The sequence below is a fragment of the Pavona decussata genome, unplaced genomic scaffold (genome assembly GCF_977016875.1).
Source record: "Pavona decussata unplaced genomic scaffold, jaPavDecu1.1 SCAFFOLD_233, whole genome shotgun sequence".
NCBI lineage: Eukaryota > Metazoa > Cnidaria > Anthozoa > Scleractinia > Agariciidae > Pavona > Pavona decussata.
Window position 1 is genome coordinate 1,604,589 of NW_028145638.1, and position 24,067 is coordinate 1,628,655.

General features: G+C 38.8%; 1 pseudogene across 1 annotated transcript; it reads right to left on the reverse strand.

The window, feature by feature from the left end:
• LOC146458312 (uncharacterized) lies at positions 1-23,639 on the reverse strand (annotated as a pseudogene). Its single transcript, XR_014858260.1, has 9 exons — positions 23,465-23,639; positions 14,707-15,058; positions 13,534-13,666; positions 8,987-9,093; positions 8,228-8,434; positions 5,071-5,177; positions 3,660-3,762; positions 1,219-1,437; positions 1-420 (listed from the first exon to the last, which is right to left on the reverse strand). The product of XR_014858260.1 is annotated as an uncharacterized LOC146458312 (transcript).
• Between the last annotated feature and the right edge of the window lie 428 nt (positions 23,640-24,067).

Sequence of the window (24,067 nt, forward strand, 5' to 3'; positions counted from 1 at the left end):
TCAGCTACTTTTGCGGTTATTACAATAATGCTCGCTGTCATCGAACATTTAAAAGTAACACACCTAGTATTATCAGTCCGTTACAATTTTGAACTCTTATCTCACCCAAGGTTACAGAACCCTTATAGTGATACAACTCGAAAACTTTGACTCATATCAGGTATGTACTGTACTGTCGCCACTGAACTAGGTTTGAATTCCATTCGGCAGCCATGTTGGAATAAGATACGGATAGGTCAGATCACCCCTTATTTTCCGCCATTCATTCTTTGCTTGCATGCGAGGCTGTAGAACTTCCATTAGGTGATTATAGTAACGGTTAATGAGGTTGCCAGCTTTATTATCCTGTAGTTCGTTGCCGTAATCAAACAAGGAATCGAAACGGAAAGCCGCTAGAGCATTAGTAAAGCTCGCTTCGATCTGAAAATTTGAAAAGCAAAAATTTAGATTTCAGTAATGGAATTCCTGAATCTAAAATATCCGCGAAAGCTCACGTAGCGTAAAATGAACTGACTGGAGGCAAACGGGACTCTTTTATTTTAATCTGTCAGAAGTGTTCTGTTCTCGGCTCAAACACTTTACCAATGGAGGCAACAAAAAAGCGGCTGACTGCTTGACTTGGGATGGGGAAGGGGAGAGGACTACAGACTGATTATTAGCTGATTGACTGGTTCTCTGACTGTGGGTCTGTGGCTCTCTATATGTCTCAAAACTGAATAAAACTCATCATCGGTGGGGAGTAAAAACGAATGTTTGGATTATCAACAGAGTTGATAACTAAAGGTAAATTGGCCACCGTAAAGAGATTCGAGCGCTGACGTTTTGAGCGTTAGCCCTTTCGTCAGAGCGAACCTTGCATCAGTTTGCCCTTTCTGCAAAATTGAGAAAAAGTAACATTTCGTGTGCGCTGAAACTGTTTGAAAATGAGAACGTTTTAATACTAACGGAAAAGGCACGCAAAAGGGTTTTTCTTCTTTGTTTTAGTTTTTGTTGTTGTTGTTTTCGTTTTCTTTCCTCATTCTTTGCTTAATTTCATTCGTCGCTTGTCCTGAATGACAGACCGACCGCCGAATACCGGTCTGGCTGGCTAGTTTACTTTGGATATGAATATATGAAACAAATTTTTGACTTGGTTTACTTTGCCTATAAAATACTGTTCTCTGATCCCATAAATCCATAATCTGTTACCATCGGAAATGAAGTGTAAATCATACTTACAGCAGAAGTGAGCCTGTTCGGCAGCCGATAAACAGAGAATTCCCCTTCGCTCACTCTAGTGTCATTGTACATTTTGCTCGGTTGGTTAGGTACGTACTGAGCATAGTCAACTGGAAGGTAGTTAAGTGCTGCGTGTTGCACACTCAAGTGTGAGATGATCCGGCTCACCATACCACTGAGCTCTTCCTTTGTATCAATACGTGTAGGAAATCCTTGAATCTGTTAAAGAGGAAGGTGTTCATGGCTTACTGATTCCATCAACAGTATCAACACAATAATAGTCCAACAATGTATGCAGGATGTTTGTCACATATACTGCGGAGAACAGAACTCTATAGACCACACCTTTTTAGGGTGCCAATTTACAAAGTTCTTTACTCAGGATGTGCTACAATGGTTCAACACTGAAGATTTTATTTTTGGCCTTTCTTCTATGTTGAGTGTTCTAACAAAGAAATTAAATTATACCCTCCTCTTCCTACGTTATTATATTCATATTCTATTCTATTGCTACTGGACTTTATCAAAAAATAAATAAATAAAATATAAGTAGAAAATTGAAAAGATTATTTAACGTATATAATGAGATCTTCTGAGATTGTGATATTTATCAAAGAGGATGCTTACTGTAATATATGGGATTGTAAAGTGTTGTTAGTATTGTACGTGTTAGGCTTTTTAAAAGTGTTGTATGTGTTTGAAATAAAGGTTTGTTAAAAAAAGTAACATAAACCTAGTTTAATGTCCTAAGCTCCCACGCAGCTCCAGTAGCTCAGTGGTAGAGCATCCGAGCTCATAGGTTTGACTCCTATTGGGAGAACTCGGAGTTTCAGTGAAAAAATACATCTGTCGATAAATATGAAAACATGTTTTACTGTTTCAAAGTGCGGTAGGTTCATACACTCTGTATTTTTTATTAGAACGTCTAACTTTGGAGCTGAGGCTTAACGTTCTTATATTTTTTTGCGCTTTGAGGCTGAAAACGTTCTTAAGATGCTCTTTAAAAATTACATGGTATACACTACATGTATTTTAGTAAATCAATGCGGACGTGACCAGGAAACCTGTCAAAGTGCATTGCCTGCTGAGATAAGGTATCAAGAACTGCTGATCAAACCGAGATGTGTGTCACCATTGTTATGTTATACAAAACATGCCCTTGAGTGTTTTGGTTAATTTAAATTCTTTACCTTGATTTTATAAAAAGGTTAGCAAAATAAAAACGTTCTTAATCGACTCTCAGCCTGAGGAATGTTCTTAATACTTTCTTAAAATTTTGGTTAATCTCAGCCTCAACGTTCTTATAAAAAAGGTTCTTATAAAAAAAAACAGAGTGTATTCAAATATATTTATGTACAACAGCCATGCAATTAAGGTTCACCTCGCCATCTTGAATGTATTGTAAGGACGGTGCCTCCTTGTGCTACTGAGCATACGTTCTGCGCATCTCGGGATGGCTCGACAAACTCTGATTTCTCCAGGACGGTGCTTACTCAGTAGTCCAAAAATTTCGAGTGTTTTAACTTAAATTTTATGAAACCGGCGAGATGTTTCGACATATTTCGGCAGTATGTTTCAGTTTGAAGTAAAAGTAAATAAATAAATAAATAAATAAATAAATAAATAAATAAATAAATAAGGAAGCAATCTAGTAACTGGGTAGGTAGGTAAGTAGGTAGGTAGGTAGGTAGGTAGGTAGGTAGGTAGGTTGGTAGGTAGGTAGGTAGGTAGGTAAGGTAGATAGGTAGGTAGGTAGGTAGGTAAGCAGGTAGGTTGGTAGGTGAGGTAGGTAGGTAGGTAGGTAAGTAGGTAGGTAAGTAGGTAGGTAAGGAGGTAGGTAGGTAAGTTGGTAGGTAGGTAGGTAGGTAGGTAGGTAGGTAGGTAGGTAGGTTAAGGTAGATAAGCAGGTAGGTAGGTGGGTAGGTAGGTAAGCAGGTAGGTTGGTAGGTAGGTAGGTAGGTAGGTAGGTAGGTAAGGTAGGTAGGTAGGTAGGTAAGGTAGGTAGGTAAGGTAGGTAGGTAGGTAGGTAAGTAGGTAGGTAGGTTAAGGTAGGTAAGCAGGTAAAAGTAGGTAAGTAGGTAGGTAGGTAGGTAGGTAGGTAGGTAGGTAAGGTAGGTAGGTAGGTAAGGTAGGTAGGTAGATAGGTAAGTAGGTAGGTAGGTAGGTAGGTAGGTAAGTAGGTAGGTAGGTAGGTTAAGGTAGGTAAGCAGGTAAAAGTAGGTAGGTAGGTAGGTAGGTAGGTAGGTAAGGTAGGTAGGTAGGTAGGTAGGTAGGTAAGGTAGGTAGGTAGGTAGGTAGGTAGGTAGGTAGGTAGGTAGGTAGGTAGGTAAGGTAGGTAGGTAGGCAGGTAGGTAGGTAGGTAGGTAGGTAGGTAGGTAGGTAGGTAGGTAAATAGGTAGGTAGGTAAGTTAGGAAATAACCAGGTAAATATTCGTAATCACCCTTCCAATGCCTCCGGTTGGTCCCTTTCCTTACATAGACAATTCATTGACGTACGCCTGGAGTTCCGCGTCCATCTCTACGTCTCCGTCGTTTTCGTAGTACCTAAAGAAAAACACTTCATCGTGTCAAATCAAAATAGCAAGTCGGCTTCCTCAGTCAACAAGAGATTACTCTTTTCGTTGCCTAAGGGCGCAGGTTTTTTGGGTTATATTCTGTGTATTCTGAAAAAAAGAATAACGCTGAAAAATCTATGTTGTATCTGTTGCCCGGTAAACGAAAATATATCCAAATGCCCAAAGTAAAAGAATCGACTTCTTATTAATGAGTTTGAAAGAACAAAATATATTTAATTTTTCGAGGTATTATCGGGATAATGTACGAAAATAAGCATTCTTATTCTTACCTTTTTTAACAATAGAATGCAAACTTTAATCGACTGTCTAGGCTTCCAGTTAAGTGCAATTAAATGTGGTACAGTAACTAAGCGTATTGTTACAGGGAATCGTAGTAACACAAACATGAAAGTGCTTCGCTCTTAAGTCCTATACTATTTCGAGATTTTACATGTAAAAAACAAGTCGATAATAAACTTTGAAAGCAGGAAACTTCGTTTCTTTACCGACAACTTTAATGAATACTGAACATTTCGGGCTACCGTTCGGTTGCTAACGGTTTAACTTACTTTAAATCTATTATCCGGCTTTCTTTGATCAGCTTGAATTCTACTCGAGTCGAATATACTACAGTTGCTTTCACTGTAGCCAGTTCCTCATAAATTGGTTCACCTTAAAATGAAGACCCTTGCGAAGCAGTCACTCAGACGACATGAACACCCGTGACTCATAATGCGCAATGGCATTTGCCAGTTAACAGTAGTGGCGTTTCATATTTTGGTTATGAAAAAACACAAAGATTCGATAGCTTTATTCAGTGCTCTGTATTCAAAACTTTCTTTTGAAAGATCTTGTGATGTTGTAAACAAAAAAAGGGGGGGGGGGGGGGCTTTGTGCTTCATCTGGGGTTTCTAACACCTCGAAACAATAAAAGCACTCGACCGGTGGCCTTAAAAAGCTTTTATCTGTTTTATTGTTTCTGGATTTTATATTCAGTCATGCATTTGAAGACGCGTTATTGTGGACCTGACCGAAATCAGAAGTCTGCCCTGTTATAAGACGTTTATTTTCATGTACGGTTACTTCTACCTCGAAATGCATACAGTAGCCTGCACCTTTCAAAAGTTCTATTTCCACGGACCCTGATAACCTGCAACTCTTTTGATTTTTTAGGGCTCGGAACATTGTTCTGCTGGTCGCTCTTTTGTTCTCTCGACCAACCATGTAAGATGTTGCAAATGGTGCAGGCCGACCCAATACATAAGGCTCTGTTTGTTCTAGTTTATTTTGTACTTACAGGTCGACGTAATTTTTCACCATGTGTTCGATAACGCGCAAGATAACTTCACCATCGTCTCGGTAAGGGAAGTATGGAAGAAATTTTCTGTCATCAAGTCCACGTTTCTATTGATTTAAAGTAAGATTTGTAGGTCAATACCGAATCACCATACGGGGATCAGTTCCTAAAGAAACTGTGGTGCAGCGTCGGTGGGGAAGTGAAAACGAATATTTAACAATTATTCGCCGAAGGCGAAGTAAATATTTACTGAGCCTGGGGCGAATAATTGTTTTAGTATAATTACTCAGGTGATTATCAGAGAAAAACAAGAACCGTCTGAAAAATGTCGATTTTGTTTGTTTGTTTGTTTGTTTGTTTCAAATTGTCACGCGTCAATGAACAGAGACGCGCAGTCTGTCGATCACATGCTCAATCGAAATCACATGCGCAATCGATAAACTGCACACGGCCTCAAGCAGAATGTCAGTATTCTTTAACTGCCGCTTCACTGAGACAAAGCACTGACTTCTGTGAATGAATGTTGGGTTTCTCCGACCCGTTTACCAAAATAGATGAAGATGAACCAGGCTGTTTGGTGTAAAACTCGAGCCGGCATCAAGTGTTAGCAATGGATTGCACAAATTATTTCTTGTTGACATGATGGCTTCGCCGGTTAACGGACGTTTATAAATTGCCCTCGGAGATAAGCTGCTTCAGGTAGGAATTAAGTCCTTCATTGGCTTCACTAATCAAGTGCACGGTTGTCGCAGATGAAAATGTTTTGTTGTGAGGCAGTGGCTTTAGCTGGTGGTCGAGAGCCGCTCGAACCGACAACAAACTTAGTTTTCAGATTATAAAAACTGTTTTCTTTTCTCGTCACTGAAACCTAAAACTTAGAGAGACATTTATTCATCTTGTTTACTTCCATGCTTTCAAATTCTGCCTTAAATTCGTTTTTTTTTTGTGTGTAATTATTCTGTTAAATAAAGAAAATCTTGCTCGAATTTAACTTAATTTGTTGTCTTCATTTTAAGTCATCGAGATCGACAGCATGCAATTTACAAGAGTTTTTTATCACAATTAGCAAAATTTTCATCTCTTAAAGCCTTCGAAAAGTATCACCTCGGACTTAGCTACATCTTTAGTGCCTTTCGGAATTGAATTTTCTTTCATCCTATTTACTTCTTTTTCAGAAATGTCAACAAATAGCTAAGCGGCCATTTTGAAAGTTAGTGCTCCCGCTATAATCACCTCGCGCGAGGTGATTATAGCAGGGTATGACGCAATCCTCGACCAATCAGATCTAAAATCTGTCCCATCCCAGGTAACTAATGGGTGTATATCCCGAAGTAGCCTCATTGCTCCTGTGTTTCCATACGAAAACAGTAGATCCATTAACTGCCCCTCGTCTAACAGGTTTGGAGATCCGAGCGTGGTGGGTACAGTCACCTCTCTGCAGTGATACTTGAGTATTTGGTTTAGCGGATGTAGGGGTGCCATGGTCCGTTTTAAGATGACGCAGAATGGTTCCATCAAATAATGAGTCTTGAGAGACGTAAAAAGGTTAGTTTCATCGGAATGTTAGTTTGCGCCTAACACGCCATGGTACGCCTTGGTATTGTTTATAGTGTATTAAAAAGGTGCCAGTAGGGCCAGCATTTTTAAAAACTTCACAAGCAAATAATTCAAAACTTCCAACTGGCGGCAAGTAGACCAGCTGGCTTTGTACAACCGCGTTCAAGGAGCTGATTTGGGGACTACGGAGAAACAACTTTAGTTAGCGGCCATGGCGGGAACTGGACCCGGAACTTTCTCGAATTACAAGCGCAGGTCCGTCAACAGTTCCGACACTCTGCCTCCATATAGGATCATGTTGAGAAAGTAGCAATGAAAAAAGTGCATGTTAGAAAATTAATGTAGGACTGGGGAAACCTGGTTTGACCAGCGTGTCCAGGATTCCTGAACCGCTTTCTGTAATATCTATACATACTCTAAAAAACACCATCCCAACCCCCCTCCCTCTTAGCCCGTCCACCTAGAATGAACGTCAACTTTGACTTGGACAGGGAGAAGGAATATCGACCAAAACAGCTAAAGGGTTGTTTTGTTTGAGAAGAACTAGAATGACTGCGTTCGTGTGGTAAATTTTAAGGACTTTGTTAAGCATTGCTGCGACCGAGCCATTTTTAATTTTAAAACTATTTCATTAAACTTCAGTTACCAGGATTTCTTGGTAAAGTCTTACCCACTGCTCCTACCATGAAATTGGGCCTGTACAGAATAAAATATAATCTACAAAACCTGAGGAGACTCAGGTCTACTTCAGCAATTCATGTTTACCTTAGCGAGGTGCTCTGCAATTTGTGCATATCCGAGATCCGTGATCTGAACATTAAGTTTGGCAATCGTCCCGCCCCCGTGTGAGTTGTCGCCATCGTTCGGAGTGTATACTGCTGAATCTAAGGAATACAGTGCCATTCAAAGGTAAGAATATGGTGGTGTTGTCAGGATAATAATGACAATATACAGTTTAAAGGCACTTGTAGAATCGTTTTTAATTGTAATCAGATGAAATATGGCAATTATCATAAAAAGACATTGCAGGCTTGCCACGCCTACCAACCTAACATCGATGAGCATTAACCGGAAACTGCAAGAACGTTCCTCAACGGCAGTGTTAACTACTTCTCTGAATATGGTAAGTGTTTTAAGATGACACAACAGTGCTTTGATTTGCACTGTTTAAGTTATGAAAGGCCCTGATAAGCACACCTGATTAGATTTGTCATGACCAGACCAGACACAAATTACGTCACATCTTGTCACATTGGAAGGAGTGATTGCAAGAAAAAGTAACTTAACCAGCTTTGTTTTCAACAACGAATGCATCCGGAGGTCTTGGGTTCATCCCCCCTGAGAACGAAGAGTTTTTCTTTCCCTAGTGTGGTCTTTCATTTGCTCCGGCTACTTTGCTGCACTTAAACATACACTGCCGAGTTGATCCGTTATTTGTTTTTAAAAAGCGTTATTTTCACTGAGTAAGGTTAACTAAAGTCTTGTGAATATTCCTATAATCATCTCTCTAGCAAACTCTATAAAATAATGTCATAAACAAAGGGAGAATTTTTTTTATATGACTGGTTAAAACAGCCGTATACGTAGTCTTCTTTTGTACTTTACCTGGTTTGTAGTCCATTTGGATGGCTACAGGAACAAGAACGTAGCGGTATTGATCGCCATCAAATTTCGATGCAAACAAAGCAATGGGAGACAGAAAGTTCCAAACGGTCCTTCGACTATCATAATCCGTGAGGACCGGTGATATGGGCATGTCGTCACACAACTCATAACGAAGTGCATAGATGCGCCCCTGTTCTATGGCCTGAAATTTAAGCCCCCCAAATTGGTCACATGACAGTACCTTTAGGGTAAAAGTCTGCTTGAATCTAAGAAGTCAGTGATTAAATGCCTTAGAATCCAATAATCTAACATGGTTGCGTGCACTAATGTGAAATTAAAGTTAAAGTTAATCTTCTTTGATTTAAAGGAAGAGAATAAAAGGCAAAAGCAAAATCACCAAATTGAACAACGCAAATAAAAAATCAGATAACAGAAAAATTAAGATGATTCCCTCGAGGTAAAAGTTGGGGTGAAACTTTGATAACTTTCACTGATTGTTCACTAGTAAGTAATAATTCAAAATATACAATGAAAAGAACAAGTCACCGTACCCATAATGATACATTTATATAAAATTCACTCAAATTACTCACTCACTTAAAAGAGGATGATTGCTAAATTAAATTAACGTGATTAAAAGATAGTTCACCGTGGTCTTTTAGGAGAAAATATCCATTTATTAATTGACTGAGCTTTAGAAGGAAAACCTGCCATGTTTTTAAAATAAAAAATAAATGAATAAAAGATAACATACATCTTTCAAAAAGTCCTCAGGCTTCATAGCCGCTTGTACAGCGGCATCCCAATCAAAGTTAGGATTCAGGGTCTTTTTCAGTTTTTTCCAGTCCAGTCCTGTTGGTTCTGAAAAAGAAACAAAAACGGTTGCCTCCTCAATTTTTGAAATGGATAAAGGGGTTAGTTTCTAAAAAACGGCGGCACTACGTCGGTGGGGAACAGAAACAAATGTTTGGTTTATCCGGCAGAGTTGATAACTAAAGGTAAATTGGCCACCGTAAAGACATTCGAGTGCTGACGTTTCGAACGTTAGCACTTAGTCAGAACAAATCTTTCCAATCTCTGACGAAGGGCTTACGCTTGAAAAAGTCAGCACTCGAATCTCTTTACGGTGGCCAATTTACCTTTAGGGACCGGTCATTATTTATCGCCTGGGGGGGGGGGGGGGTCGGAGGATTTTGGAGGGGATCACTTGATTTTTAGGAGAACAGAGGGGGGGATCAGTCGTAACTGAGAGCCCAAAAGGGGGATCACTGAAAATTTTGGAAGGATTCAGAGGGGGGATCACTCAAATCTGCTTGAACAATGCCAGTTTGAAAGTATACAACATAAATGTGCCCATTCTGCTGGGAGATGATAGCATTTGCAATCTCAATTTGTTCTAACACAACTTTATTTAAAAAACGGAAGTCTGTCACACCGGCGAATGTGTGCATTTCAATTTATATCGAGAAAGCTTTGTTTTAACGCTTCTATATTTTTCCTTTTATAACATGCTCATGACTTAGCTAATATTCATCTTTAAACAACATCTTCATTTGCCTCTTGAGCCTCGTCATCCGATTCAACAGCAACATTTAGTCCCCTTTGGCAGGTTGACCCTGGACTTTGTGCCCTTAAAATGCCGCTACTTGCTCTAGATTTTTTGCTAGGGTCGTGCTAAAAATACCCTTTTCTAGTAGCCATAGCAAAGGGTCTAGATGCAAATGCCTTGTTAGTTTCTTAGCAAAGGCAGCATTGATGCTATCTACAGGAGTAACTCTATCATTCTCTTTGATTGAACCGAAAATTTGCCCCGCGACCTCGATTGAGGTCAAGTTTCCAAAGAGATGACGTGCCCTTTGCTTGAGTAGCTTGTCCATTCCTACGAAAAAGAGCGTATGGAAAAAATGTTTGGCACGTTTGCAAGCAGGTTGCTGAAAGGATAGACGATGCCCCTGTCCTGAAGGATTACACCAGTAGTAGAGTGAGCGAGTCTCCCGAAGAGTTATTCTTTTTTAATGCTTCTGAGTTAAATACGTACCGAAATGCTTCAGAAAACAGTAATGCCGAAATACCCGGTGCGGCATATCTTAGTAAAATAGAGAGTTTTATTGAGGACCACTACGTCCGAGGGGAGCTCTTTTTGCATTTTATCGAGATGCCTGCAATAAGCAAAGCGATGCAAGCTCCACACTCTGTTCCTGGTGTACCAACAACAGATGGGTGGGACCAGTAACAGAAAGAATCCCTCAACCTGTGCCAGACAAGAAAAAACCCGGGCACTTTATGGATGTGTACGAAACGCCGACAACAGGTCGTGATCCAGACGATTATCAACCGAGGAAATGTCTGAAGGACTTTTACGAACAAAACGCCATCTCTGCGGGCAATCCAAATACCATCGCTGCTTTCTGTGCAACCTATAGTGTCGAGGAAAAGCATGTCATTGAATACCTAGGCCATCTAAATGATATCAACATCAGAAAGGATATTAGAACAAGAGAGGCTAAGGAGAAAAAAAGGTTAGAAGAGGAACTAACATACAAGGACTACCAGTGGGGCATATTTATTGAGAATGGCAAAGTTGAAAAGCTGAAGGTGAGACAGCTCGACCTGTACCTTAAGGAACATGGCCTGAACGCTGTTGGTATAAAGCTGGACAAGTCCAGGCAACGGGAATGGGTTGTCCAGCAGTGAGGAAGAGAGTGAAGAATCAGATACGGGGTTAGATGATGACGAGGATAGCAAAGATGATCTTGTCATTGCTGATCTCGATGAACAGTCAACTGTTCGTATGCCAGTTTTAACTTTTGTACCTGGTGACCAAATGGCTGAAGTTACTGTACAAGCAAACACTGGATGAAAAAAAAAAGGAAAACAAAAAGAAAACAAACAAAAAAAAAACGAACAAAACAAAATTATAAAAATGTGAGCAAAGCTACAAAGGATGATCTATTACACTATAAATGAAAAAAAAGGAGACAGGAACAGTGGCCGATCCTAGCCCTTCCAGATAGCCGAATTGTCGCTAAATATGACCTGCTGATAGGGACTTGGCGGACTGCTATTTGGCACTCTAAAAAAAGTAACTTTGCAGTTTCAAGCACTGGTTGCAGTTTCAAGCACTTTGCAGTTTTAAGCAAGACTGCTTGTATGTCGACTGAATTCAGATGTCTGGATCCATACTAGAAAAAGACACGGATCAAGAGACACTTTAACAAAAAAGACTACGCGATAACGGCTTTATTATGCTGTAAGTACATCATAGTTAGAAATACTACCTGTATATGAACGTTTAAAACACTAAATAGACGCGTCTAAAGGTGAATATGGGTACAAAGACATGGGGGGGGGATCACGAAAGTTATATATAGTTATGAGGGGGGATCACTTCAATAAAATAACATTTAAGCGGGGGGGGGGGGGGGATCGGCTAAATTTCATCGTGTTTAGCCGAAAATCCTCCGACCCCCTCCCCCCCCAGGCGATAAATAATGACAGGTCCCTAATAGTTATCAACTCGTTTGATAAACCAAACATTCGTTTCTTCAAGTTTTTGTTTGCTGGCTTGGTGCGACATGTTATGCCTCGTATACGTAATGTCCTGGGCACGGTTGGATAAAGCATATTTTAAGTGGGAGTTTTATGCAGTTGTTGCCTGTATTCTGAAGGATTTTTTTCCTCTCTCTAATTGTTTTCCCTATCCTCAGTAAAACTGTCTTTAGCCGAGTGATGCATAAAGGTGGTCTAGAAAATCCTTGGAAACAAAGCGAATGGATGCAGAAAACACGACCCGTTTTTGCTCTGTCCAACCGCCCCCAGGACACTTAAAAGATATACGAGGGATAATCTGTCGCACCAATTAAACAAAAAACTTGAAGAAACGAATGCTTGGCTTATCAAACGATTGCATAAAATTGGGCAATACAACCGCATTAATCGTCAACAGCAACCTTAACAAGCTACGAAGCCAACGGCAACGTGGGTTCTGAACATTAAATTTCAGTGTTACATTTCTTTTCCATCCTCTGCAAATGAGCAATCTAAAACGACAGCATTCAAAGCTTTACGGAGAATGTGAGCACGGGAAGTTGAATTTTTCATTTTCTTTGTTAACTTGAATGCTCATGTTCTACCACTTCTACCAATTCCAAGGAAGCCAGGTTCATTTTACCAAGATTATTCTTTTGAAGCTCACACAACTAACATCTTGATTGTCATCATGACTATGTCGGACGTTACCATCGCAATCAAATCCTCGGTTCATCCTCTCGATTGTCCACGACGAAATTCCAGTCCTTTCACAGTATAAGGAGTTGGAAAACAATTAATTTACTGGCATACTTCGAGATCACTTAACTTGCATTTCCAATATTTGCCTCTCCAACTTATTAACGTTGGAACATTTTAAAATCTCACTGCATAATAAAAATAATAATAATAATAATAATAATAATAATAATAATAAATAAAAATCTTTATTACAAAACCTCAATTAAAATCCTATTTACAATCAACTTGCTGTTACAAAAAAACCAATCAATTCATCAAAACACTATTCATTCACAAATTCTAAAAAAAGAAGTAACTTAACCTTGCATAAAAGAAGAGGAAATAGATATAATTAATAATAAAAGTTCAAAATTCTATGAAATAAAGAATTCCATCATGCAGAGATATTAAGATCAGATAATCGAATCACACTAATGACGGCTAAACCAGTGTCCATAAAAAGCCGTAAGTATAAAAGCATATAGACACGTATACGTATACGACACGTTTATAGACACGTAATAATAATAATAATAATAATAATAATAATAATAATAATAATAATAATAATAATAATAACATCTTGAATTTGCGAACGGGACTTTGAGCGCGATGCTCAACGAGTTTGCCTAGAAATTCTAAAGGTCTCTGAAGAGTCTCTTGGCCGAGACGAAACGCCGCGTCATACTAGCCACGAACATTTCACAAGGGACATTTTTTCAATTCTTTATTGAATAATAATAATGTTGACTTTTTAACGTGTCAATCGAAATCTAGCAGAGGGGAGTCCCTTTTGCTAATTGGGGACACCTGACTTTCTTAACAACCTATCTAAGATACAAATGTATCAACATAAAATCGAATCAGAAGCTACTAATAATAACATATTATCATAAAACTCTTAGACTAAATGATAACAATTGTTTTACAGCAGTTTGGTTAAATAGATCTGTTTTTTGTCTCTTTCTCGATCTGCCAGGGTTAACTGAACCCATTTATTAGATTCCCAAGCATAAACCCTACTACCCCTACCTTCGATAGTGACGCGTTTCAGTGACATAGGGTTTGTTCCCGCCAGGCGCTGTTGAGCGAAGTACTTGTCACTTAGCCAAACCGTTTTGTCGTCAATGAAGGCTTCGTGTTCGGATGGACGTCTCGCATATTGCTAAAACGAAACAAAACACAACAAAATTGTTTCTTTTAACTGATTGTTCTATAATTATGACTACAGTTATTGTCGCTCATGAGCAGAATATTCCTGACAACAAGAAGTTAGGACAATCTGAAGCGAATTCTTGAAAGGGCTCAGAGATCTTCCAAAATTAAAATCATTCGTCATAGCGAATCCAAGACGAAAGGCCAACGCTGGAAACGTGTGCACTCGAATCTCTTTACGGTGGCCAATTTCCCTTTAGTTATCAACTCTGTTGTTAAACCAAACATTCAATATTGCATTTAACTCTGGTTTTGTTTTTCCACGCTTTATGATTTCTTAAAAAAAACTCGCACCACTTTACAAAAGCAATCATGACTTGCTTGCAAACATTTTCCCGCATTTAGCGCCAGTTGCATGTTTTCGAAATTCTGATTGGTTCATTGCGATGTTCTCCTCTCTCCTGATTGGTCAGTTAAAAACATCTCTGACACTTGGTTGGTTTTTTTAGAACCCCGAGGCCAATGTATGAATTGTAGGTACACTTGGCTATTCAGTCTTTCTCAGTTTTTCTCTGTTTTGATTGTGTTTTTAACATTTTTTTTCTCTCCCTCTCGTTGGAAAGTTTTCACTTGGCTGATAGGAACAAAGTAGGAATTTTTGTAAAATAGTACCAATTGGTGGTAGATTAACTTGTTTTTCTCATGAGCATAACTTTCGCAGATTGAAGGCTCCTTTCTTGCTGCACCAATTGGATGTCACACCGCAAAAACGATTCGCTCCGGGATCAGTAGGGTAGGGTTTAAAAGTCGACTTTATGTAACTAAATGAAGCCGCACCTAGACTAGTCCTGTGGCTCCTCTCTGTCTCGCAAAACACGGTCCTCCGCGCCGTGAGTTCCGTGACAGAGAGCGGAGGAGCCAGGACTGGATTAAGCCGCGCCAAGGCCAAAGTTTGTAACTTGTAAGTACCCAAACACATCTTTCCGTTCTACTTGAGTGAAAGACTTCGAAGTTTGTGGGTTATGAATTTTAAGAAAAAATTCCATTTACCCCAATTGCTTCCTCCAAAGCTGAACTGAAAAATACTGCTATCTCGAGGTATTCTGACATGTTGTTGATCTCCTCTCCACCAGTGATATTATTGTAAAGCTCTAACATTTTATCGCTAGCTATTGAAGTTTGAACAAAAGCGATGGTATAGTCTTTCGTGAAAGGATCGTTTAACGCCACAGCTGTCACCTGTTCCCCGGTCATATTAAGCAGAGCGAAGCCATGCAAGGCCGGGTCGTGTTTTAAAGTGAAGGTCTTCTTTTTTTCACCAAGAGCAGCATTTCTCATTAACTTACAGTCTGGGGTGGACTGTTGGGGAAGAGAGACTTCGCATTGGACAGCTAATGCATACCTTGAACAAAAGTTAAATGTTTAATCAGTACATAAAAACTTCTCAGAAGCAAAATATTTCTTAATCTTTTCTAGAAGAGAAGGTTTATTCTAGAGTGTGCCATTGCCGCAAATACAAAATAAATTAGCGCATAAAACCATAGACTAATTGCGTCAAATCTTGCGCACAAATTTCATGAATGAAGCCTGTTCTTATTACAAAGAGATCAGACAATTAGAGCATACCTTTTGCTAACATGGTTATATTGTTATAATATGGTTCTGCCTTATGCATCTGAAAGCACCATTACACTATTGGTTAATCTCAACCTCATTTTTCTTTACAAAAAAGGTTCTTATAACAGAAGAGGATAATTGTAATTATTCAGTACTACCAAAGAGTTTTATTCACTCTTCATTCTCAAAGAAGCAGTTTAGTCTTCTACTTTGAACAGCTTTTTCGTTTTTAAGAGCCGTCCTCTGTAAATATCGACTATCGTCGTTTGGACGAGAAAAAATGAAATCCCTCAAACTTTCTCAGAAGAATGGTCTATATAAGTGATTCACATAAATATAACTTTCAGCTCAGTTCGATTCGTATTTTAGCTGTAGCGCGACCATCTTGGTTTTACCGCTCTGAGAGGGCTTTCAGCGGCCATTTTAGGCCACACTTTTAAGAATTTGCCTTACAAAGAAAGCGTTACAAATCCGAACAAAAGCTCATTATTCGAGACAAGCAAATGTTTGTTGTTGTGTTGAGAAGTTTTTTTAGGAATTTGATCGAAATCTGATTTTTTTACAAAATTTTTAATTTCTTCCTTATTGAACTACTCTTCAAGTGCCAAAAAAACGGCCGACTTTAAAGGAAAATATCGCTAAAGATACATCAGTTGGCATCCTAAGACAGCATCCTGGTTAAAGAGCAATGTCTCGTCTGTAAGAATATGCAATAAAATTTTTGGGCAGTTAAAAAGAGAGAATTATAGAAGAAGAAGTTTAAACTGTACTTTTGTCAACAAACGCCGCCTTCGTAATTAGCATAACAACATGAAAATAACGATTTACTAAGAAACTAATGATAAATTCCACTTACCTCGTGAAATATCGAGAACTGGATATTTCAAAATATATCAAATTATAGTTTCAGTCGGATGCAGCCGCATTTTCGACGATTTGTCGTGCGAAACACGGCAGGTGTTAAACTGAGTTCAATTCTTCAAAGTCCGTCAGGACAACCATCGGCCGAAAAACTTGCCATCCGCCCCATAAGCTGCCGTGTGCAAGGTGTCAAATATTTCTTTGTTATCCTTAATGACCAAAAATTCCTTCAACAACCATTTAAATCCTGTTTGAACTGGAGATTCTCGTCAAGAAATCGTTTATGTTTCGTTGACCTTCCGCCGTGATTAAACAATGAGATTGCGTTACAGAAACGCGCGCACATCCAGACGGGCTGGGGTGGGGGCGGGGAGGAAACAAAAATGAAACAGTTCCTTAATAAAAAAAAAAGGGGGCCATTCAAGATTACTGTCAAAGCTATGTTGTGCATTTCAGGTATTAAATAGGAAACTGCTGTCCCAGAATAATGTGAAATATGATAAGCACCTGTGCTCTATTTCTTTGGTTGGGGCGTGGGAGGGGGGGATGGCAAGTAAAACACTAATTTGCAACATCAGTTGATCGTTGCTCTTGTGTTTAGGGTTCATACATGTTCAGAACTATCCCAAGCTCACTAACAGCTATATATTTGTAATATTAGGTAACAGTGAGAAAGTTATATTCAGCGGCACGTAAAATTAATATGAGGGTTTGTATGGGAATTCATGCAAATAAACGGTTTACATAGAATTCCAATAAAAAGCGTGTGTGTGTGTGTGTGTGTGTGTGTATTACACTTCCCTGTTTGTGTTTTGGAACGTTGTCCTAGCGACACGACTGCCGCTGAGGATCAAGCTGCCTACTCTTCAACCTGAACAAATATTCTCGAAACTGCCAGCTAATACACCCAATTGATAATGTCTCATTCAACATTTGTTCCTTTATAGCGTCAAACGGCTTTCAAAAGCTAAGTGTAAATATGCTTCGCATGATGTGCGAATAATGTGATTTAGGTATTAACAAATAGATTCCATTTTGCCGTGGGTCTGTAGTCTGATAACGCACAGATGACGTCAAAACGTGGTGAGAATAAAGAAGTACGCTACGAGCCGCAGGCGAGTAGTGTGACTGATGTTGTCACCACGTTTAGACATCCTCTGTGCGTTATCAGAGTACAGACCCACGGCAAAATGAAATCTATTTGTTTTATACAATAATTAAGACATTTCAACACATTTCGTGAGCGAGCATCGCGTTACCTGAGCTGAGTCAAAAACTTTCCAGCAAACTCAGTTTTGGACTACTACACACATGCAATTGTGATCTTCTAAATTAGAGTATAATCCGAAAAAAATTCACTAACAATATTTTCGAAACTAACCTTTATTCCAGAAGGAAATCCTGACCTCAAAATATTACTTCATGTAAGTCGCTTCACTGCGATTTGTAATCGATTACTCGCCATTACCGGATTTCTATCGGCGACATATTTCGACAAATATTTGCTTCCTTTTCACGTCACAACAAAGTTCTAGCTTTCCTTTCCTGGTTGAGGTCACTCTCAACGGTCTTTGTCCAATTTTTTATTGAACAGTTCTCCTTTCCTGCGAAAATTTGCCTGTGTTTGTCTGCTACGCGCAAAAACAGTTTTGCAAAACTTTGTTGACCAGTCGCTCTGGCTAGACTCTAGACTCTGATCACGTGCGCCGGTCACACCACTCGATGACGTCAATCGTGCGTCTATTTAACAAATAGATTCCAAGTTGCCGTGCGTCTGTTCAGTAATAGATCACAGATGACGTCAAAATGTGGTAAGAACAAAAAAGTGGCACACGAGCCGCAGGCGAGTGTGTCACTGATGTCCTTACCACATTTTGACGTCTTCTGTGATCTATTACTGAACAAACGCACGGCAACTTGGAATCTATTTGTTTTATACAATGAACAGAAAGGAAACACAATAAACTTGCCTCGTAGCGCTTGACTGTACTGTTCCATTTGTGCCAGTTGAGGAATTTTCCTACTTTCCGTGTTGGCTTCTTCTTTTCTTCTTTATCGTACTTGTAAACAGCTTCCCCTAAACTTTTACCGAGGCCTTCACTTGCTCAAAGCAGAATAATCGAGTAAATATTTTCAAAACTTTGAGCCTTTTCGTAGCGCTAACAGTTTTTTTGAAGATTTGTTCCAGTTTAGGCATTTTTTAATTGACAAGAACACTTTCGCCTTGGTTTCTTCTTTTTCTTGTTTGTAAACAGCTCCTGCTAAACTTTTCTCAGGGCCTTCATTGCTCAATTCGAAATAATCTCGCAAACATTTTCAAAACCGCGCACCATGTTGGGCAAAACGAAGAGAACAATTCTTCCGTGACGTCATCCGTGTGTCTGTACTCTAATAGATCATGGGCAACGACCAATCACAGCGCGCGTAGCATTCAGTACATTGTATAAACTCTAATCACACACTCCTCTAGACCAATCAAAACGCGAGTTTTACACAGTTCATAGTATAATTACAAATATCCTAAGATCGTGGAAAGAACCATACATGCAGCTGCCTAGCAATCTGGTGCAAACATGCAGCTGCGTTTCAACAGGACATTAACTGCATGAGCCTCAGGCTCATGCAGTTATCTAATGTAAAAACAAAAGGGCAGCAACAAATATTTAAGGCATATGGGTTTTCAATAAAGAGGGTGGCAGACGGGGGAGGGGGAGTATCAATCGCGCATCACGTTTAATGTTAAATTGAATCACGCATCACCGAAAACCGTTTAGAAAAAACGCATCACGTAAGTAAGTGCACTAAGCTAATAATGTAAGATTCCAAACTATTCGAGGACGCATTATTGAAAATTGTATTGCATGCAACATCTTTTTAGATTGATTGTGTGTCAATTGATTTTGAGAGATACATGTATAAAGACGAGTTACTGGTAGGAAAAAATGCTGAATGTACCCTGAAAGGTGAATGCTACGTTATACTGTCTTATTCCCTTCTTGTCTATAGTGACTTTTAGGTCAAAGAAAGTTCACTTATCATGGAAATCTAATTGGTAAATCACGCGTCACGCGCTCGTAAAAAAGAAAATCACGCATCTCGTTGTGATGCCAGTCACGCATCACGCACGGGCTCCATCACCCGTCACGCTGCTTATTTATGGGCCATCACGCGTCGCAAAAAAACCCTTTGCCACCCTCAATAAATGCCACTAACTATTAGCTGTTGTGCCCTATTTGTCGGTCGGTTGCGCTTCGATAGCATTTCCAACGATGTTCAGATTTAGTAGTTTTTCTGGCTGCAAGTCCTCGTAATGGTAAACGCTATGACAACGTTCCAAACACAAACAGGCAAGTGTAATACACACAAAAAAAAAAAACCAAGTAAGTAAGTCGCTTTTTATTGGATTTCTATGTAAGCCGTTCATTTACATGTATTCCCATACAAACCCTTATATTAATTTTACGTGCCGCTGAATATAACTTTCTCACTGTTACCTAATCAGCTACAAATATATAGCTGTTAGTGAGCTTGGGCTAGTTGTGAACATGTATGAACCATAAACAGAAGACCAACGATTAACTGATGCTGTAAGTTAGTGTTTTACTTGCCAACCCCCCCCCCCCCCTCCCACGCTCCAACCAAACAAACAGAGCAAAGGGGCTTATCATATTCCACATTATTCTGGGACAGCAATTTCCTACTTAGTACCCGAAATGCACAACATAGCTTTGACAGTAATCTTGAATGGTCCCCTTTTTTTTAATTTAGGAACTGTTCCATTTTTGTTTCCTCCCCGCCCCCACCCCAGCCCGTCTGGATGTGCGCGCGTTTCTGTAACGCAATCTCATTGTTTAATCACGGCGGAAGGTCAACGAAACATAAACGATTTCTTGACGAGAATCTCCAGTTCAAAGCAGGATTTAAATGGTTGTTGAAAGAATTTTTGGTCATTAAGGATAACAAAGAAATATTTGACACCTTGCACACGGCAGCTTATGGGGCGGATGGCAAGTTTTTCGGCCGATGGTTGTCCTGACGGACTTTGAAGAATTGAACTCAGTTACGTTTAACACCTGCGGTGTATTACAGTGATTTCGCACAACAAATCATCGAAAATGCGGCTGTATCCGACTGAAACTATAATTTGATATATTTTGAAATATCCAGTTCTCGATATTTCACGAGGTAAGTGGAATTTATCATTAGTTTCTTAGTAAATCGTTATTTTCATGTTGTTATGCTAATTACGAAGGCGGTGTTTGTTGACAAAAGTACAGTTAAAACTTCTTCTTCTATAATTCTCTCTTTTTAACTGCCCAAAAATTTTATTGCATATTCTTACAGACGAGACATTGCTCTTTAACCAGGATGCTGTCTTAGGATGCCAACTGATGTATCTTTAGCGATATTTTCCTTTAAAGTCGGCCATATTTTTGGCACTTGAAGAGTAGTTCAATGAGGAAGAAATTAAAAATTTTGTAAAAAAATCAGATTTCGATCAAATTCCTAAAAAAACTTCTCAACACAACAACAAACATTTGCTTGTCTCAAATAATGAGCTTTTGTTCGGATTTGTAACGCTTTCTTTGTAAGGCAAATTCTTAAAAGTGTGGCCTAAAATGGCCGCTGAAAGCCCTCTCAGAGCGGTAAAACCAAGATGGTCGCACTACAGCTAAAATACGAATCGAACTGAGCTGAAAGTTATATTTATGTGAATCACTTATATAGACCATTCTTCTGAGAAAGTTTGAGGGATTTCATTTTTTCTCGTCCAAACGACGATAGTCGATATTTACAGAGGACGGCTCTTAACTGACATGATAGCGTAATATGTGCGATGAGCTAAGATAACATCCTTCAAAATACATCATTTCAATGAGTTCTAACACAGGTTTATTGAGAACTAGTTAAGGGTGCTAAAAGGTCCTTGATTCTGGCATTCCAAAAATCTTGAGGCAAAATAAAAGATAATTTTAATAATTTAATCAATTTTACGTTTTGCTTCACCGTACAAAAGTTATGTTCAATACGTGGTTTCATCTCAAAACAACAAACTATAATACGTTTAGATCGAGCGGTAAGTTAATGAGCGATGTCAAAGGAAATTTATGGATTGGCTCCAATTTTTAGTGCGTAAAAATCGTACAAGAATTTCTCATAAAGAAGGCTTATCACATCATCGCAAGTGCCGTGCTCACCCTTCAGTAAATTGAGATAAAAAGTAATTTTTTATTGGCTTAGATGACATATTTAGCAACAACAACAACAATTTATTTGAAAAACAACAGAATGAATGGTTTGTCCCGCAAATAGTTACAAAACTAATCTAGGCGGGACAAGACGAATACAGGAAGACTTTAGAAAAACTAAGAAAACTAACGAGAACTTACAAATACAAACATGCAAGAACTTTACCTAGTAACAGATTTAAAGCATTTTACACTAGTTCACAGATTATAAGTAATAATACTAAATGGAACAATTATTGAGTTAGTCCCATATTTTTAATTATCATAGGGATTTCAATATAATCATCTTCTTTTACCAGGACATTACTGAAAAGCAATTGGCAAAGTACCATTTTGAATGTTTTCTTCGGCAGGTCTGTTATATATGAGATGGTATCTCATTTTACAGCTATAGAGGTTTCATTGTTCAACTCGGATTACATTATTTGATATAAGGGACCTTAAGCAGAAACGACGACGACGCCGACGGAGACGGAACTTAAAAAATTATCTTCGCGTCTTCCGAATAAATCCGCGATGATTTATACTCTCTCAGTTTGTGTAATGTAGCCGAACTATCGAGGAGCTAACGTAGTAGGGGCACCTCTAAAGTTCAGAAAGAGAAAGGAAAATTAATCATCATGCGTTCACGTTCTCCATAAAACCTTAAATTCGGTCATTTCACGTTGTTGTTTTGCTGAGGACGGCAAAGAAATGCACCAAAGTGTAAAACGCACGTGCAGACCCAGTGGTTTGCTAATTAAAACTATTGTTTTCTGACGTTCTCGTTGACGTCGTCGTCGTCGCTGCTTAAGGTCCCTATTGTAAAGCTTAGCTTGGCAAGCGACGCACACAAACTTATCACTGAGCGTAGAGTAAAAACACTGACGTACAGTATGTCAACGAGGAACATAAACGAGATAAAATTAATGCCAAGACAAAATACTAAAAACTCCTTCGGTTCTGGTGATCTCGTTCAAGGAACAAGTTTTCATGATCACATCATGTTGGTTCCGGCATTACGAGATTGAAAAAAAAACTTCTGTCTCGTAAAATCACATAGTGACGTCACGACGCGTAGCTTTGGTGTAAATTGCTTTTGACGTAGCCATCCTATATATAAGAAACGCAGCCGATTTAATCTCAGAAAAAAAAACAACAACTATTGAAAAGTCGTACTTTAAGCAATTTTGATAAAACGCAAACAATTATACGAGCACGTAGTTTATAAAAAAAACTATCATAAAACAAGAAAACTTCTGAAGTTATCCCTGTCTAGGTTGTTCCCTTTCCATCCTAAAAATAGTTTTAAACGTTGGGCATTTTAAATTCTTAAAGGGGAAGTATCATGGGGTTTTTGATATCTTTTGTTAAAAGTGATGAAATAAGACCTTCAATCACCAGCCAAGTAATTAATTCTAGAATGACGAGAGGAACGATATAAACTCAATTCTTGAAAGAAACAACTTGTGATCTGTTCTAGCGCATTTTGAAAACAAAAATGTGAGAACTTGAAAAACATTGACCTAATATTTTTCAAGTTTCAATCGAAACCGGCCTACCCTGTCTCTGGCCAGAGGCACTAATCGACAGTTTTATTGTACTGGGATGATAATTTTTAACAAAATTGACAATTATTTGTTGTTCCTGCTGACAGTCAAACATTTTGGGGTTTTGAAATGACAGCAAATTTTAGTGATACTTCCCCTTTAATCTTCATATTGTTCAGCTTGAAAATGACCAATGAAATGATGTAATAACAAAGTAGGATGCTTATTGCACGAAATACCAATCAACACCTCTAGGGAAACACCTTCTAATCTGCGAAAGATGCTATTTCTAGGTGTTAAGGTGCACTAACCGTGTCCAGCTCTTGTATGTGCGCAAGATATTTAAAATAATAATATAAAAATGTTGTGTTGGTAAAAATTAGCCTTTCCTGACATTACTACAACTGAGTAGTATTGATTGGAGTAGACGTGAGCGTTGCAGTCAGCTCAGCGTATCATGGACCAATTTCATTTTATCGTTTTTATGCATCATTTATCTCTAAAACTGTTCCTAAAAATTAAAAAAAAAATGGAAAATAATATCAACTATACCTTCTCGTCGTCACTAAGCCTACTATTATAGTCACCAGTCCAACCAAAAGCTTCATGTCCGTTGCCGACGTTGTAGGTATATCTGCGATACAACTGTTTGTAGTCTTCACGACCAGCTTCAAGGCGTTCATGACTGCTTGAGTGCTCCGTTTATGAACGTGTATGTAGCAAGGTGTGTTCTGTGATATATGCAAACAGGAAAAAAACAATACAACAAAAAGATCTTTGTATGCGAAATTTAATCCGTTTAGCTGCAGTTCTAAGATACAATATCTTAGTGAAGTATCAACAATTTGATTCAACGAACCGCAACTGACTCACTACGGTTTCCAGCACTTCCTAGCACTTGTTTGATAAATCACCACTACCACTCTTTTACAGTTGATGGGAGAAAATTACCATAAATTGCTTACCAAAAAATAAACATTTCTTTGATTCCATTATTCAGTGTATATCAACAGCTGATAAAGAGTTGCAGTAATTAAATTTTCAGTAGTTGGACTGAGTGCTAGAAACCGTGGGCAGCCACCTTAAATCCTTCATTTTTAACAAGAATACTGTAGCAGTGGGCATGCACGCACAGACAGAGCTTTCAAATGATGC